The 18,372-nt window shown below is 39.1% G+C and overlaps 1 long non-coding RNA gene across 1 annotated transcript in view; it reads right to left on the minus strand.

The window, feature by feature from the left end:
- Positions 1 to 4,599: 4,599 nt before the first annotated feature.
- The window catches only part of LOC141580790 (uncharacterized), a 35,843-nt gene continuing 22,070 nt past the window's right edge, over positions 4,600 to 18,372 (minus strand). Inside the window, exons 2-3 of the long non-coding RNA XR_012513113.1 lie at positions 15,690 to 15,769; positions 4,600 to 15,418 (exon numbers count right to left, since the gene is read on the minus strand). This is a non-coding gene — a long non-coding RNA (uncharacterized LOC141580790). The remainder of the gene's footprint in view (positions 15,419 to 15,689; positions 15,770 to 18,372) is intronic.

The raw sequence follows: 18,372 nt of genomic DNA on the forward strand, positions 1-18,372 counted from the left end.
GTAAAACTTTAGAGCAGAGAAGGTTTTTCTAACTATAACTGAAAACCCAGATGCCACAAGAGAAAAGAATGACAAATGTGAACACATAAAAATAAAATCTTTTGTTTTGCAAAAAGCATCACTGACAGCCAAGAGAAATGACAGACAGAAAAAAAAAATGCAGTCTACATTGTAGACAAAGAGCCAGGATAATTATACAGAGTTCCTAGAAATCTAGAAAAGAGAGACCAGCCATCCAACAGAGAATAGGCAATAGACAACAACAACAAACTACAAGTTTTCTTTAAAAATAGGAGGAGACTTTCAATATCACACGTATACTAAAAGAAATGCAAATGAAAGTTCTAAAAAGATACTATTTTTTACCTAAAATTTCACAATCCACTCTGTAGTTGAAGTATTATAATATAGATACTACAGTGCATGGTTTTATACTGCTGGTGAGGTTGCACAATGATACCACTTCTGAGGATGAGAATTTAGCAATACCTAACCAAATGACAAATGGATTTTTCCTTTCACCCTACAATTCCACTTCTAGGACCCTATGCCACATATACACCTGCACAAGGGTGAAATGGCATTTTTACATGATTGTTCACTGTAATTAGGGAATACTAAGAAGAATCTAAGTGTCCAGCAATTGAGACAGGTTAAGTAGTTATGGTGCACCCTCAAGAAAGAGTGTTTGCAAAGATATTTTAGGTGAGAATAATATTTATGTACTGATATGGAAAAATCACAATGACTATCATAGAATAACCAACAGCAAGACATAGAATAGTATGCATAGGATATGAAAAACTATATTTATGTAAACACAAGATTAGAATAAAAAACAAGAAACTATTAAATTATTCCACAAATTGGCGAGTGGAAAATAATGAAAGCAAAATATTTACATGCATGCATTTTGTGTTGTTTTTGTCTTTTAATTATGTAAATACGTTAACTTTTTCAAGAAAATTGTATTTGGAAAATAAATTCTCAATTTGAAGACAAATTCAACTAAAGGAGCCTAACTGTATATCAAATTGGTAATAGCAAAATTATTTCATTCAAAGAACTGAAAAACACAGTATTTTGATTGTCACTATGTGGTGTGAGATACAAATGAGTTCATGATTTTTCAGATACATATTTAAAGACCCTGAAGTCCTAGAAGCAATGTAACTTCAAACAGCAATTAAGATTCTTCATGTCCAGGTATGGCCCTATTACCATTCCTCATGGATGGGGGTTGGGGTCGGGGTGAACAAGGCTCCTTGGAGAAATGGTTGATTTCAAGTCTGGGGTAGAGTAAGAGCAAAGTGAGTTTAGGACTTCTTGCTCTGGAAAGCAAAGAAGCCTGCAAAGACAAATGGGGCTGTGACAAACAGACCAGGAGCCAGTGTGGAGTCATCCATAGGTCAAAGTTATGACAATCTCAATGTTGAAAAGAAATAATGAGTTTAGTAGGTTGAAACAGATTGAACAGAATCAATGAAGTCAAGGAATCTATAATCATATTTTAAAAAGTAAGTCATAGAAATCTCATTTGTCACCATTTGAGGTAGGTATAAAAACAACTCTTTGAAAACTGGGTAATAAAGTGAAAGAATTGATGTTTTTTTTTTCTGCCTTTCTGCTAGTAACTGGGTTTCAGAGTAACAGAATTTCCCACCTGGTGAAGAAACCTTTTCTACATAGGAATCCTGGCTGATAAAGAGTGGTGGGATTTTAAAACATTGTATAAACCCTAATTAAACTAACTGCTTATTATCAATTGGTGTCATAACCAGTAGGTGAGTGGTTTGCACAGTAATACTTCCATATAGTGCAAATTAATACCACACAGATTTTCTAGTCCCAAAAGAAAGAGGTTATTTTACAATGGAGGCAGTAAATTGTTATTACAGTAATCCAAGGTCCATGTTAGTATCACTAATCATGGGTCAATGAAATATTATGTGTCTTCCAGTGTACTACAATCTCATATATCTGAAATCAATTAAAATCAGTCAGAAATGTTTAATTTTAATGCATTAAGCCTTTTAGCATATTTTCTAGGATATGGGACATATGTGAAATGTAAGAAACTTATGCACTAAGTGACACCACACGCCAGACAGATACAGAAGGTAGTATGGAAGGACGAGGTAGGTAGATTACTTATGGCCAGGAATTTGAGACCAGTCTGAGCAACATGGTAAAACCCTGTCTATACTAAAAATACAAAAAAAAATTAGCCAGGCACGGTGTCACATGCTTGTAGTCCCAGTTACTATGGAGGTTAGGGCACAAGAATTGTTTGAACCTCGGAGGCAGAGGTTGCAGTGAGCCGAGATAGTACCACTGTACTCTGGCCTGGGTGTCACAGTGAGACTCCTTCTCAAAAAGAAAAGAAAAAAAAAGAAGCAAAGAAGCAAGGGGTTGCTATTCTGTTCTTCTGGATTAAAAGAGACTAGGGACAAACAGGGGCAAAGGTGTGTTACACAACCAATTTGGAGTGACGAGGAGCCTTTGATTTGCAATATTGGCTGACTTCCATATTGTAAATACTTCTCCATGGCACTTTCAAGCTACCAATGTGACATCAACTAACTCATAAAATTCATGAAAGCTTAACAACTGAGTCTTGTGGGAGGTATAAGCCAGTTGCAATGTCACTACTTAAATGACATCACAACCTAGCTCAGTGTGGTCCTAGATTGATACAGGAGAAACCAACTGCATAAGTCATCTGAACACCATCTGGGAGAATACTCGATGAGCTTATAATATAATAAAATGGAAAGGTAGCCACCATTACAAAAAGAAGGCGGTTATGAAACAGGATGTATAGTATGCTCTCATTTTGATATAAAATGTTGCGAATATGCTAAGGTGGATATTTAACAAGGTGTTAACAGTGGTGACTTCTGGATGATGAGAATATGCTAGTACTTTTTTTCATTTATCCAAGATTTTCTATTGCACCTCCACCAATACTATAACATTTGGTTGTAATATTATGGTGATATTTTTAAGAGAGATGATAATGAGGTGAAACACATTTTGGAGCAGGGAGGTACACTAATAGACAGTGTCTGGGGGATCAATGCATCTGTCGTATCCTTGGAGGGGTCTTTTCTGGCCAGATGACCTATTTGGGGATCCTGAAAAAGAAACTGGCTGCACTTGCAGAAGTTTGCAAATAAAGTAGGAACTCACAGCTTGTATGTTTTTCCTCTTTCAAGTCATCTGTGACCACTGCAGCCCAATCCATTGTGAATTCTCCCTCAGCTTAAGTCTGCCAGAGCAATTTTTCATTGGTTTATTCCCTCAGTCACTTACTCCTTTACTCCACCAACTGGACTCCATGCCTTCACTAAGTATCCCAAGACACTTCGTGAAGCTCAACTTGGCATGAAAACATGGATGCGTGATCCTAGTCCCCAGCAACGCACTTGGAATTCAACATAGTCTTCTTATACTTCCCCATTATGAGAGTGCTTTGAATACAAGGGCCATCATTCCCACTTCTTTGTTTCTATTGAAAAGTATTGCATAGAACTATTTACATATTAATAATTCATAAAATAATTACTGACTATAAAATGGACTCACTGTTTTTACAACTTCCTAAGGGAATAATTAAACATACTAACCAGTACAAGCCATGGGCTGGTTATCTCCAGACATTTTTGATCATGTGCTCTCCTAAGTAAAGAAAAATAAATATAAACTGAGCATTGTTTCTCAACATATGTACATTTCTCTATGAATTATATACATGTACCACCATGCTAACATAATTTTTTTCTTATTTTTAGATAATATTTATTTGCATACTCTGGAAAATACTGGGCTAAACTAGCCTTCCTTTTGTCTTCTTCCTCCCTGTCCTCCTCCCTAAATCCTCACTGACAAGTATAAAATTCTCCAGAAAAGGAAAGAGATGGCAATTGCAGCAACCTGAGTTAAAGGCAGTTTTCCCAGCCCCCAGCCCCACCCACTACATCCGAAGGATATGTCACTTCATGGGCTTTGTACTTATGTATCTTCCACCCAAACACAAACTTCCCATACCTCTTCAATCTGGAATGTATGCCAAGTAAATATAACTTTGTTACTCACTGCATAAATAATATCAGCAACCATTCAACTTCCAAATGACTCCTGATACACTCTCTTCACATTGCACAGAGATGTGAAGAGAAAATAACTTTGAGCTAGTATCATTTCGGCAGGGAGCTAATTCAGTGATTTTCATCTGGATGAAATAAGGAAGAAGTATCAGGACTTGTCTATTACCCATGCAGGTGAGATAGGAATAGAAGCATCCGCTCTGTCAAATTGACTGGCCTCCTGCTTTAGCACTCTTAGACTCTGGTTTAACATCAAGATGTCTCAGGCTTTAAATGAAATGTCAAATATAATTTGGCTCTGGATTCCCAAGATATATGATTGCCCTTGGAGAAAACTTGATAACTCAGCGTTCCTGTGTCAAATGTGTATCTACCTGATGGGGCACTCTATAAAGCTGGTCTCCCGCTCTCCCTCCACCACATAAAAAGCCTCAGCCAGCCTGATGAGCCAGCTTCCATTCCTTGCTCTAACGGGCATGAGACTCCACAAAAAGGAAAAAAAAAAAAAAAAAAAAAAAAAAAAAAAAGCTTTTATGTCCATGAGGCAAAGGCCACTGTTCAGAGTTCTCTTTGGCAATCTAATCTGCACAGAATATGTTAACTCAGTATTGGAATGCAGAGACTTTTAAGGTCTTTTGATGCAGTTAGACACGTCCATGACAGTATATCACATACATCCCCTTCCCTTAAAAGTCCTCTTACTGAGATGTTCCTCATTATCACCGCCTCTAGCTTGGCATTAATTTTCTTCATTGTGGGAGAGTCAGGCTCAGTCCCAAAATTCAACTGAACAAACAAGTAAAGACAAAGAAAAAGATATATAAAGAAGGCTGCTTCTTTCAAGCAAAAGTAATTCAGCCTAAACTTGGAAGAACTGAGGGGTTGAATATGCACTAGGCAGCTGTGAGACGAAGAAGATAAAGCAGTGAATGTGATCAAAAGTCTCAGAGTCTGGTGCAAAGTGCTTTTTGAAAACTAACACAGTAAACAAAGAAATCTGACAGCCTTAGCCTTGAGTGTACATACACATTTTAGTGGCGTTTGATCTACAGCAAAGGGCCTTTCTTTTATTGACACATTGCAATGCCAGAAATTCTGAACTGCAGTTGGAATGCTAAATGTAAATATGGCCATGACATATGTATCTGAAAGGGGCAATGAACCATCCTGATATGAACATACTGATGATTCCTTACTAAGCACTTAAAATGAGCCTGGCAATTTTGATCCATTATCTCAAATGCTCAGAACGCCAAAGAAAGGTATTATGGATTGGATTATGCCTCCTCCCAACAAAGATATTTTGAGGTCCTAACCCCCAGTATCCCAGAATGTGGCCTTATTAGGAAATAGAGCCTTTATAAAGATAATCAAGTTAAAATGAAGTCATTAGAGTGGGCTCTAATCCAAAATGACTGGTGTCCTTATTAAAAGGGGAAATTTGATTCAGAGACACACACAGAGAAAAGATGATGTGAAGACACAGGGAGACCACCAGGTGATGACAGAGGATCAGTGTGATGCATCTGCAAGCCAAGGAATGCCTAAGGCTAACAGAAACTAGGCTAACAGAAGCTAGGAGACCCAGAGCAGATCCTTTCCCAGTGCCTTTAGGGAGAGTATTGCACTACCAACACCTAAATTTTAGACTTTTAGTCTCTGGAACTGTGAGACAATAATTGTTTCTTATTCTAAACCACCCAGTTTGTAGTAATTTCTTATAGAAGCACTAGGAAATTAATACTGAAGGCAATATTACCATGTTTTTGCTATGAATGTGGAAACTGAGATAGAGTTCAAATTCAGCTCCATCTGACTCCAGAGCTCATACTCAAGCAACTGCAGCAATGTTTCCAAACTGGCTTCCAAGGGCCCTGGAGTTTCAAAAATATGTGCCTGAGGTTCCAAACACACAACCCCCAAAATTCTTAGTTTTCCATTTGCATTTCAATGGTATTAGAAACGATGAGTATATATGGACTTATCTTAATTGCCACCTAATAATCAAACAATGGCCCACAAACTCCATGTCTTGCTGGCAAGAGAAGAAGTAGAGAAAGGAATGGCAGATTTACCTAGGTCTCAAGGAGAATAATATCTGAGGGTGCCTCCACGTCCTACTTCCTCTCAGGACAAGCTTGAAAGATGGATAAAGGACTGTTTAGTTCACCTTAGGAAACTGGATCCTAGAGATTTTAGAATTCAATTCCTAGGTCTTAAGCATGGCCCCAAGGGTTCAGAGCAGCAGACTTCAAGTTGCCCTGAAATGTGGATAAGGCTGTCTCACTGATAATTAACAGGCCAATGGCCTACATGCTTTGTTGCTGCCTGAGATCAAACTCCCAAAACCTCTGCACAACCTTTAGTGGATGTATCAGCTGAGATTCAGGGAACCCTAAAAAAAACTAGACTAATATTCTTGCAAGCCTAATGAGAGGATGGAGGCTCAACCTTATTCAATCTGAATGTAAGTATAGGAAGCAATGGTACACATCTGACACAACCAAATGGTCTACATGCCTATATGATTAATACCATAATTAATAATTTTAATAATTATCTAGGTCAATACTTTGGTTCTAAAATTAAGTTTTTATTTAAAAAGAAATCTGAACATTACTAGGTTTAAAATGCATGGCATCATTAAGTGTTGCCACCTTTGGTCACAACTAACAGATTAGCATGGATAAATCCACCTGCTAGCTAGCTGTCACCCTGGAAACAGAGGAGCAGAGCCCTGAGGGATGAAACAAGTGGATTCATAGACTTAAATCACAATTCCAGAAAACCAGAGAAGAAATGTCACAGGTAATTAATAATTAATTGCCAAATGACTTGCACAAACATTAACTGCTTAACAATAAGAGTTCTCTACGTTTTCGAAGGTTAGAATGTTATAGAACATTTTCATGAATCTTAGTTCATTCAGTCTTATGGAGGTGGCCAAAAATAGACTGTGGCCATATGACCCTGTTCAATTCACTACCAAATAAATCTTTTGCCATCCATTTACCAGTGGCTGTCAACCTTCTAGAAGGAAACACGGAAGGCGAAGAGATTTGGGAACACAAGACAACGGAGTAATCTAAGGAATACGTAAGAGGGTAAATTTTGAAGATAAATGAGATTACCTGGGGGACCTCTTAATTGTTGTTTCTGATTCTGTTCTTTGGCTCCTTCTAAGTAGAAAATGACTTCACCTTATCCCCTCCGAGAAGCTCTTCACAGCCCCACTTCCCTGTTCTGCCTCCAAGCTGCCTCTGCAGTCTTGACTCCCTTCTTCCTGCAGATGACCGGCCACTGTGCTGTGCTGAGTTCACTAAGCCCTTTTTTGTCATCAAGCATGCTCTCATGTCTCTGCCCAGTGTTCCCCCTCACTCTTCTTCTTGATGACCCTCCATTTATTCTCCTAGAGCCGGGTCCTCCCCATGCCTGGCTGCTGGAGGCATTCCTGTCTCTTTCTCCTGCTGAATCTGTTCAGTGGCATTGCTCCATTTCAACAATTACCAACATGGGCCAGAATCATTTATATTTAATAAAATGTGTCTCATTGTCCTAGAATCTGGGCTAAAACTGAGGACAATAGAGTCCTCATACATACTAAAGGAAGAGAAGCTGAAGACCACTACATCCTCCAGGCTATGTGAAAGACATTAAGAAATGTGAAAGGAGGCTCAGGAAGGAATTGAAAGTACTTGGCTTTTCTCAGCAAAAAGCTGGTGAAGAAGCTTGAAGAGCATCCTTTGTAGATCCTGGGGGTGGCTGCAGGCTGGAGGCCCAGGGCCCCCAGAAAGGTTTACTGTGCCATGAACCACAAGGCCTCATGGCAGCTGGGAATTACAGTGAAACATACGGTTAATGACTGTAGGTGAGCTTGAGTTTGGGGGTATATGTGGACAGAGAGAATGGAGCCTGCTTCCCACTGACAAGACTTTGGCAGCATACTGCCAGAGGAGTCCAGGATGGCAGGGAGGAGCAGCAGGTAGCAGGAGAGCAGTGTTGGGCTTGAAGAATATATGTGAATTCCCCCTGGACCCAGTGTATGGCTCAATGGGTAGAGAATGGCTAAGCTTAAGGCAACTTAATGGGATCCAAACCAAGAGGGCTCCGTGCCTGGGACTGATCTCAGAGGGGCAGGGGATAGAAGAAGGTTCCAAAGGGCCAGTGAGAACACATGGCACCTGCATCAGGAAATTACACTGCAGAAATCCCCATGTTGAGGGTAGGGTGTTGTGCAGGAAAACCCTATGAACAGCCTACCATAGCCTCTGAACACCTGCTACAGCCAGAAGCACTTACGCCTATATTACAAGCCATTAGCCATGTAAGTCCTTGTTTCCTTTGTTCTACCAATGTCTGTTTCCTCATATCCCCTCCCATATCCCACAGGGCAGAACTTAAAGAAACGTGAAGCAGAAGTGAAAAAAAAAGTGAAGGAAGATTGAGGAGAAACCATACTGGACCCCACTCTGGTCTCCAAGGTGCAATCTGAAGGAAGGAAAGAAGCTTTAAATTAAACATGAACTTGAAGCTTTAAAAAAGTCAGAATTAGGCTGGGCGCGGTGGCTCAAGCTTGTAATCCCAGCACTTTGGGAGGCCGAGGCGGGTGGATCACGAGGTCGACAGATCGAGACCATCCTGGTCAACATGGTGAAACCCCGTCTCTACTAAAAATACAAAAATTAGCTGGGCATGGTGGTGCATGCCTGTAATCCCAGCTACTCAGGAGGCTGAGGCAGGAGAATTGCCTGAACCCAGGAGGCGGAGGTTGCGGTGAGCCGAGATTGCGCCATTGCACTCCAGCCTGGGTAACAAGAGCGAAACTCCGCCTAAAAAAAAAAAGTCAGAATTAGGCTTTTTAAACCTAGAAGGGACTCTATATTGTCAGAAATGGGTTAAAAGGATTAAACACTTACGGAATCTGCTCAAGATGTCATCAAACTGCAAAGAAAGGAAATGAGAAAAGATAAAGCATATTGAATGAAATAATGAGAGAAAAATAAAGCCATTTCCTGTTTATACTCTAGAAAGCTCAGTCCAAGTACTAAATTAATTTTTTTTACATTTGATTTATATATGTATATAGCCTATAGCTTTTCGAAGAATGGATCATATTTGTTCATTTTAATATCCTCAGCCTCTGGCACCCACTTGCAATGAGATGAAGATGAAGAGCCATCTGTAAGACCAGAAGTGTCACTACCTGGAGCATACACAGGTTTCAGCCATCAGACACAGCAACCCAGGGCCTACATTTTGCTCTCTTTTTCCACTACCATCACTTCCAATTATCACCGTGAACCCAGATGAAATCCTAAGAGGACTCAGAGTCATTACAGAGACTCTTTTCATCCTTCCAACTCTACTTGTCTTCCAAAGGTCCACAGAGAGGGGGTGATAAATCCTATTGCCAAGGACATACACCCATATGTCACTCACCTCCTTTATCTGAAGGTTTCTACCTGCTAGCTGTGTCCAAATAACAAATGCATTCAATATGAAAATGGAGCCTTCCAAGTCTTTTATAAAAATAACTTCTTTGCACACCCACACTTGTGTGAGGTCCCACCAGCAAATGAAATTTCTTTGGGAGAACTCGAAGACAAAGGGGATAGCTTTGGAGCATTTTCCTGGGTAAAGTGCTTAAAGGAATTGGCCTCATTATCTATTAGTGTCTAACAAACTACCCCAAACTGTAGTGGTTTAAAATTTAATTCTGATTTGACTCACACTTATGTAGGTCAGGAATTTAGAAGAGATTCAACTGGGTGGCTGAAGGGGCTGGGACAGCTGAGGCAGGAGGATGCACATTTAATGTGATATCTTCAATTACTTCCCTGAAGCCTGGGCTGCAGTGCCCGGCTGTTGAGTTTATCTGATGGCTGGGAGCCCAGCTCTCGCTGTCAGCAGGAGAGGTGACACTTGGTCAGACAAGATGGTATAAGTCTTCATACGACTAGTATCAGAAATGCCAGAATTTCATTTCTGCCACATTCTGTTGGTCAAACAAATCACCAAGGAAGCAGAGTTAGACTCCATCTCTCAACGACAAGAACAGCAAAGAATCTGTTACCATTTTAATCCACCACAGGTTTGTCAAGATGCATTCTATGTGAAGGGCTGGTGGCTCCCTCTTTAGTTGCTGCTTTTTTCACCTGATCTTTACATGAACACTGTATAGAATAGACATGGTAGTGAGATTAAAAGCTATGCCTTTCTGATGCCCATAGTTAACCAATTGTTATCACCTTGAACAAGTCATCTAACTTCTGTGTTAGAAAATATATGTTGTTCCTAGATTTTAGTAAATTTAGAATTCACAAATGCAGAGTATGTAAACCAAACCTAGCCTACATGTTTGTTCGGTGTGAACTTTGCTTTAATATACATATATGTGTATATTTGTTTGCATAAACATATACATACATATGTTAAACTATGTATCTACTTAATTGACATATTTAAAAACTGAGTGATGCCATATAAAATTCAGAAGATCTGGTAACACTAGAAATGTATTAAAACATGGCAAGAAGCGCCTGGAATTGAGGATCCAGTGCCTTCTTTTGATGGCAAACACACTGCCTGGTTTGCTCACATCACTCACATATGTCTCAGGAAAGGGCTAGACAAGCATCAGAGTTTGCTTCTCTACCATATAGTGTAATGGTTAAGAGTGCACAGATGCTGGTTTTGATGGCTCTGCCACTTACAAGCTATGCTGAAGACAATGTTGAAGATGAAACATGCAGCAGCAGGCCACCCACATCAATTTTCAAGGAAAAAGTTAATCTTGTTTATGCTTCAACTGACTGGCATCTAACAGCGGAAACAACAGCCAACACCATAGATACCTCAACTGATTCTGCTTATACCGTTGTTACTGAAAAATTAACAGTGATTAAAGTTTCCAGTCAATGAGTGCCTAAATCATTGCACCCAGATCAGCTGCAGACAGGATCACAAATTTCAAAGGAAATTGTAAATAAGTGGGATCAAGATCCTAAAGCATTTCTTTGAAGAGTTATAACAGAAGATGAAACATATCATTATCAGTACAATCCTGAAGACAAAGTTCAATCAAAGCAATGGATACCAAAAGGTGGAAGTGGTCTAGTCAGAATAAAAGTGGATTGATCAAGAGCAAAGGTCATGGCAACAATTTTTTTGGCATACTCAATGCATTTTGCTTGCTGATTTTCTGGAGGGCTACACAATGATACATCAACTTATTATGACAGTGTTTTCAGAAACTTAGCCAAAACTTTAACAGAAAAACACCCTGGAAAAATTTTCCAGGGAGTCCTTCTTCACCAGGACAATGCTCCTGCTCATTCTTCTTATCAAACAAGGGCAATTTGGAAAGAGTTTGGATGAGAAACTGATTTGGCTCCTTCTGACTTCTGCTTGTTTCCTAATCTTAAAAAAAATCTACAGAAAGCACCCATTTTTCTTTAGTTAACAATGTGAAAAAGACTACATTGACCTGGTTAAATTCCCAGGACTCTCAGTTCTTTAGGGATGAACTAAATGACTAGAATTATTGCTTACAAAAGTGTCTTGACCTTCATGGAATTTATTTTGAGAAATCAAGTTTATCTTTTAATTTCATTTTTCCACAAACTTTTTCAAGTCCCCACATGTTTATTTTTATTTTTCTGAGATCTGGCAGAACACTCATTTGTTTATTACGTAGAGAACACTGACAGGTAGATTCACCAGTTCTCTTTGAATACATTAGAGTAGAAAACTTACTTTTATTTGTGACATTCTTGTAGCAATTCAATCCATGGTTATTAGTTCTAGTTTCAGAAAGTTCTTTCTTACATTAATACTACACAAAAGTTATTGCATCATCTCACCACATAACTGAATCTCCTCATTTCTGTGCAGTTCCATAAAACTCATATTCTGTAGTTTTCTTTTAGAATCTGTACACTTCCTGGTTTTATCATTTAACTAAATTCTTTCTTTCAAACTCCATGTGCCAGATTCTGTTCAAGAGGCCAAGAGTACAATAATGAATAACACCCAGCTTCTGCACAACAGAAGCTTAGAGATCAGTGTGCATGTATTATAGGATGCTACATGCTGTCTTTTATATTATCCTGTAATATACCCATAATTACCCATAATTCTGCCTTTCATGTCTCTCCTGTGTTATCATTTATTAGGTGCATCTGCTAGCCTTATATTGATTGATCCACAGAAGAACTCTGTGAAATAAACTTTATAATTTGGAAATGAGGTTTTAGAGTTTTATAGATAAGAAAATTGTGCACTGCTTTCTGTACACCAGCCTTCTGACCCATCTCCAGGGCCTAGCATGGGACTGGGCCCCAGGGTATGCTCAAATAAAGGAGTTAATCAGTAAACTATGTCTGAGCTAAGGAGGGTCTGGAACAGCTCTGGTCAACACTGTTCCCCATGCTGAGCAGCCAGTTCAGGAAAAAGACAAAGTAGTCTGAAATATGATGTTCAAATACTTAGTGTGGACACAAGTGCTTAAAAAGTGAAAAATTCAGCAATTATCCACATGTTTACCACAATGCTGAGCAGCCAGTTCAGGAAAAAGACAAAGTAGTCTGAAATATGATGTTCAAATACTTAGTGTGGACACAAGTGCTTAAAAAGTGAAAAATTCAGCAATTATCCACATGCTTACTCCATAATATTCAAATCCAAGGTTTGTCCTTTTGAATCTATTCGACTGTTTTATGCTATGAGTAGTACAACTCTGAATGAATGAAGCCTATAGCAGAAATTAGATGACCTGACACATGACAGATCAGAAAGATCCCTGAATCTATGAGTTCAAGCTTTTGTTCCTCCCTATTTAGCCAAGCAACTCTCACTGGATCTGTAAAATCCTTACCAACAGTGTCAAGGACATAATGGGAACTCAAGGATATCTTTCATATAAATAAATAAAACAAAGGATGCTTAAGAGAGATCACAAACATAGAGTGTAATTGTCATTTATGTTATACTTCGTAAACATGGAATTACAGTAAAATTACATGGCTCCATGAATAAGTGTCTGATTATGACTCAGAATCTTCTTTTGGATCCTAAATTTACCCTTTTTCCAAAGCAACCACTTATTCTGTCTGAAGATTCTTCTTGGTGCAATTTATGTGCTGTAATGGGATAGGAATTAGGTTGCAAAAGAAGAAATCAAAGTTATCTAATACATAATAAAAAAACCTTGACTAAGTCACTCTGAACACAAGAGAAAAGGACTACCCTTGACCCCTTGACCATGCCTGGCCACATCTGAATGAATGTCTGTTTGATACCTGAACTTTCAGAAATATTTTGCAAGTACAATTGCTATCAGAGGTCCAAACTCCCTTAAAAAAAAAAAAAAAAAAAAAAGTCCGGGCGCAGTGGCTCAAGCCTGTAATCCCAGCACTTTGGGAGGCCGAGGCGGGTGGATCACGAGGTCAAGAGATCAAGACCATCCTGGTCAACATGGTGAAACCCCGTCTCTACTAAAAATACAAAAAAAAAAAAAAATAGCTGGGCATGGTGGCACATGCCTGTAATCCCAGCTACTCAGGAGGCTGAGGCAAGAGAATTGCTTGAACCCAGGAGGCGGAGGTTGCGGTGAGCCGAGATCGCGCCATTGAACTCCAGCCTGGGTAACGAGCGAAACTCCGTCTCAAAAAAAAAAAAAAAAAAAACAATTTAGGATGTTCCCTTGGCTCACCTGCACATTCAAAAACTCAAATTCTTTAAAACTGAAAATATGACCACTGAGCTTCCTCTCAGCCTGCCCCATGCTGATCACACCTAATGAAACCCTCATTGTTTCCACATTGCTCAACATAGTTGGGATCAACAGTCCAGGATTTTCCTCAATAAGCTTGCTAGGTAAGTCATCAACTGAATTCACATTTTAATGAAATTGAATATAAAAAGTGTGTGAACAACAAAAAAGTGAGCATTAAATCCTGAATCCTCTAAGGTATAAATCAAAAAAATAATAAGGCCTGGAATAGTTAGCTTCAATGGGATATAGCACTAGAGGACACTGCTAAGATCAGGAAGTATTCAATGTGGTTTTAATTTGCATTTCTCTAATGACCAGTGGTGATGAGCATTTTTTCATATGTCTGTTGTCCACATAAATGTCTTCTTTTGAAAAGTGTCTGTTCATATCTTTTGCCTACTTTTTGATGGGGTTGTTTTTTTCTTGTATATTTGTTTTAGTTCTTTATAGATTCTGGATATTAGCCCTTTGTCAGACGGGTAGCTTGCAAAAATTTTTTCTCATTCTGTCGGTTGCCAGTTAAAATGGCATGCCAGCTAGAATGGCAATTATTAAAAAATCTGGAGGCAACAGATGCTGGAGAGGATGTGGAGAAATAGGGATACTTTTACACTGTTGGTGGGAGTGTAAATTAGTTCAACCATTGTGGAAGACAGTGTGGTGATTCCTCAAGGATCTAGAAATAGAAATACCATTTGACCCAGCAATCTCATTACTGGGTATATACCCAAAGGATTACAAATCGATCTATTATAAAGACACATGCACACGTATGTTCACTGCAGCACTGTTTAAACTAGCAAAGACTTGGAACCAACCCAAATGCTCATAAGAGACCGGATAAAGAAAATGTGGCACATATACACCACGGAATACTATTCGGCCATAAAAAGGATGAGTTCATATCCTTTGCAGGGACATGGATAAATCTGGGAACATCATCCTCAGCAAACTAACACAAGAACAGAAAACCAAACACTGCATGTTCTCACTCATAAGTGGGTGTTGACCAATAAGAACACATGGTCACAGGGAGGTGAACATCACATATTGGGGTCTTTTGGAGGGTGGGGACTAGGGGAGGGATAGCAGGGGTAGGGAGACTGGGGAGGGACAACATTAGGAGAAATACCTAAGGTAGGTGACGGGGGATGGAGGCAACAAATCACCATGGCATGTGTATACCTATGTAACAATCCTGCAAGATCTGCACATGAACCCTAAAACTTAAAAGTTAAATAAATTTTTTTAAAAAGATGAGGAAGTTTTCAAAGATATGTCTTCATAACTGGGAAGGCAGGATACCAGAGACAGACCTTTTGAAACTCACTGTTCCATTTAAGGAAAGCCACAAGCACAGAAAATCCTGGGGCTACCTTCAGCTTTCTTTCTCTGCAGCCTTCTTTCAGAATTATCAACTGGAAAGACCACTACCCCAGTAAATACAGCACCTTAGATTTTAGCGATTCTTGTAGTTACTAGCTATGTAAGCCTAATTCAGGCCTTTCGTCTCCATGATCCTCAGCAGCTCTATCTGTAAAATAGAGAGGGTGGTTATGATGGTCTCTCAGGACCTTTTGAGCACTAAGGTCTTTCAAATCAATAATTCTACTCCCCTGTGATGTCCAAGAGTGTAATTATTCACCAAACTTGATGACAATTTCTGAGAAATTGCTGGGTGGAAGGAAGAACAGAGGCTGAAGGGGACTTGGTTCAGAAAGACTCTCTCAATGTTTTAGGACTTGATGGGGGCCATGACTGTTAATATTAGAGCCTATGAATAGGGTTTGGTGACATACACTTACCTCCATGGTGAAGACTGTGCCTGGCCAAATGCCACTCAGTTAAAGGTAAAGAACACAGTCTACCATCAATCAGTGAGAACCTGGAAAGAATAAAGGATTGGAGGGGGTAAGATATTGCAAAAAGTCATGATGATGCAGAGTATTCAAAAATCCAAATCATTCATGCATTTCTCACTCATCTTTCATCATATATTTGCACATAAAAAGGCTAACCTTTTTATGTGCAAATAATTAAAATAATGCTAAATAAAACACCTTTCTATGTGATTTGCTTTATAATTTTAAGCCAGTTTTATTTTTAAATTTAATTGTTTTAACACCTTGATGGGGCACACATGGCAGAGAAGCATGATTCTGCTTAAAGCAAGAGGAGAGTAAAGCTCAGAGAGATTAATAAATATTGAAGAGCTAATTAACAAGTCACAGTCGACCTTCAGGTTTTCTTATTTCTATTTCTCATGTTCCTCCTATTAAATAACAGACATGATCATTTGCTCCTACTACAAGTTTCTATTTTTGTCCTAACAAGTTGGGGGTCTTGGGCCCCATCTCATTAAGGCACCTTTCCTTTGTTTGGCTACTTGAGAATGAAGGTTGAAGATAAAAATCATACAGAAGTTTAGATTTTGCCCAAGAGGAGATGGGAATGTACATTTTCTCTTCAAGAGTTAATGCATCTTTGAATGCGTCACACAAGGACCACAGATGAAAAGACTGAAGTTGAGCTCCTGGATTTGACACTAGCTTTACAAAAATTTCTTCAGGCCTCAGGCCTCAGGCCTAACATCTGTCAAATAGGTGATGACACATGCACAATCCAATGTAGAGCTTTTTTTTTTTTTCTAGTATGAAATCAGGTGGAGTATATAGAACCCCCTTGAAAACAAGACTTGAACTCGTAAATGTGTGGTGTGGTTACTACGGTTGTTCAATGTGTGGCTGAGGGAATAGATAGTGCCCAATATTGGCTTGACTTCAGGCCTGGAGATCAAGCAAGTCCAGAGGAGAGGGATTTGGATCCATGTCCTAAACAAAGAAGCAAACTCCAGAAGCAGCTCAATGCTTAGAAAACAAGGAACAGTTGGTCTCACAGCTTGGCCAGGCAGGAGGGTTGGCAGAGATCCTCAGATCATCGTGCTCTGCCTAGTGAATTGAGTGGGCCTCACTAGGGGCTGGATGTTAGCCTCCTTCTGACTGGAGAGAAGCAGTGGGGGGTTGTGACCACCTGTTCCCTCAGAATGTCACTGTACTTCTTGCACATTTTCCTACACAGGCAAAGTCCAAGCCAGGCCCTTGGAAAAATCACAAAACAAAAAATCTGCCTTCATTCTTCCTCATTTTTTTCTTCAGTCTTCCATTTCCTCAACTCATAGTGACTTTCCAGTCATGCCCAGTGGCCCCTGATGGGTCACACCCCTGACTCCAGCGGCCTCCCAAACTAGCCTGTGAAGATCTCACTATGTGTCCCAGATATCTCTGTTCCTCACACCCAAATTCACTGACTCATTACTACCCCTTTCTCATCCTGCTCTCAGTAAGTTGCCAGCTGGAAGTTTGAGCTGATAACAGTAGCTTATACTGAAGAACTTATAAAAGACAATCAAATTAAAAAGTAAATCCTCTCATGAATACTAGTACATTAACAATATGCTCTTAAATAATTTTACCAAAAGAAAGAAAGAATGAATGAATGAATGCCAAATGGATCACCTCAAAAAAAATCAATGAGATCATAGGGTTGTTATTTTGAGGCCAAGGCTTAAGTAGAATTTAAGAATTCTCCTCCACTAAAAATCTCTCATTTCTTGATCCTGATGAAGTTTTCCTTAAAAATTTGAATCTTTAACCACCAAAAAATATATCTTATGTATGTGTGTGTGTGTATATATATATATACACATACATACATATTTGTTGTATATATGTCTTTATTATATAATATATATTTATTTTAAGATTACATATAGTAGCTTTTATCAATTTCAAATAGTGAGTAGAAGGCTGTATTTTTTAGTTAAGAAATAAGTAAAATGTTCTGTGAAAACATCAAATGCACAGCACAATATTAATAAAACAAGTGGCTCTATGGCTGAGCGACACATGTAGTTAACTCTAGCTGTGCAGCTAGATTAATTCTGCTTAAGAAACTCTTCATCAGACCAAGACCTGATGTCTTTGTCTTGACCCTTAGTAGATTCACAGACTCCTGAGTGTATCTGTCATCTCCAAGAAAGCATCTGAGGGCTTGACACCTGCCTAGATGTTCAATACCTTGGTAGTTGCTCTATATCCTTGCTACAGAATGATCCGTACTGGATAGAAACCCAAAGATGCAGCCTATAGTAGGCATGTATTTTCTTCTAAACACCTGACATCCCTTCCTTAGGTGAACTGTCTCATCCCCATGCCAGGTGAACTGTCTCATCCCCATGCCATATGGTTTTACTCAGTACTAGCTTAGGTGCTCTATGAAGCAGACATCAAGCCAGCAATAAAAAGCAAGATATTTATTGGAGAAAACACTCTGAAGGTTAAGAGAGAGAGCAGGACTAAGGCAGGGAGAACCTTCATTCAGACTACAACGTGATTTTGACATCTATAAAAGTAGAAAGGGAAGAAAGAATTAGATAGGAAGAAACTTAGACTAGAGTGAAGTTATAAGATTGTTTAGCTAGGCCAGTGG

The sequence above is a fragment of the Saimiri boliviensis genome, chromosome 13 (genome assembly GCF_048565385.1).
Source record: "Saimiri boliviensis isolate mSaiBol1 chromosome 13, mSaiBol1.pri, whole genome shotgun sequence".
In the NCBI taxonomy this organism is placed as follows: domain Eukaryota; kingdom Metazoa; phylum Chordata; class Mammalia; order Primates; family Cebidae; genus Saimiri; species Saimiri boliviensis.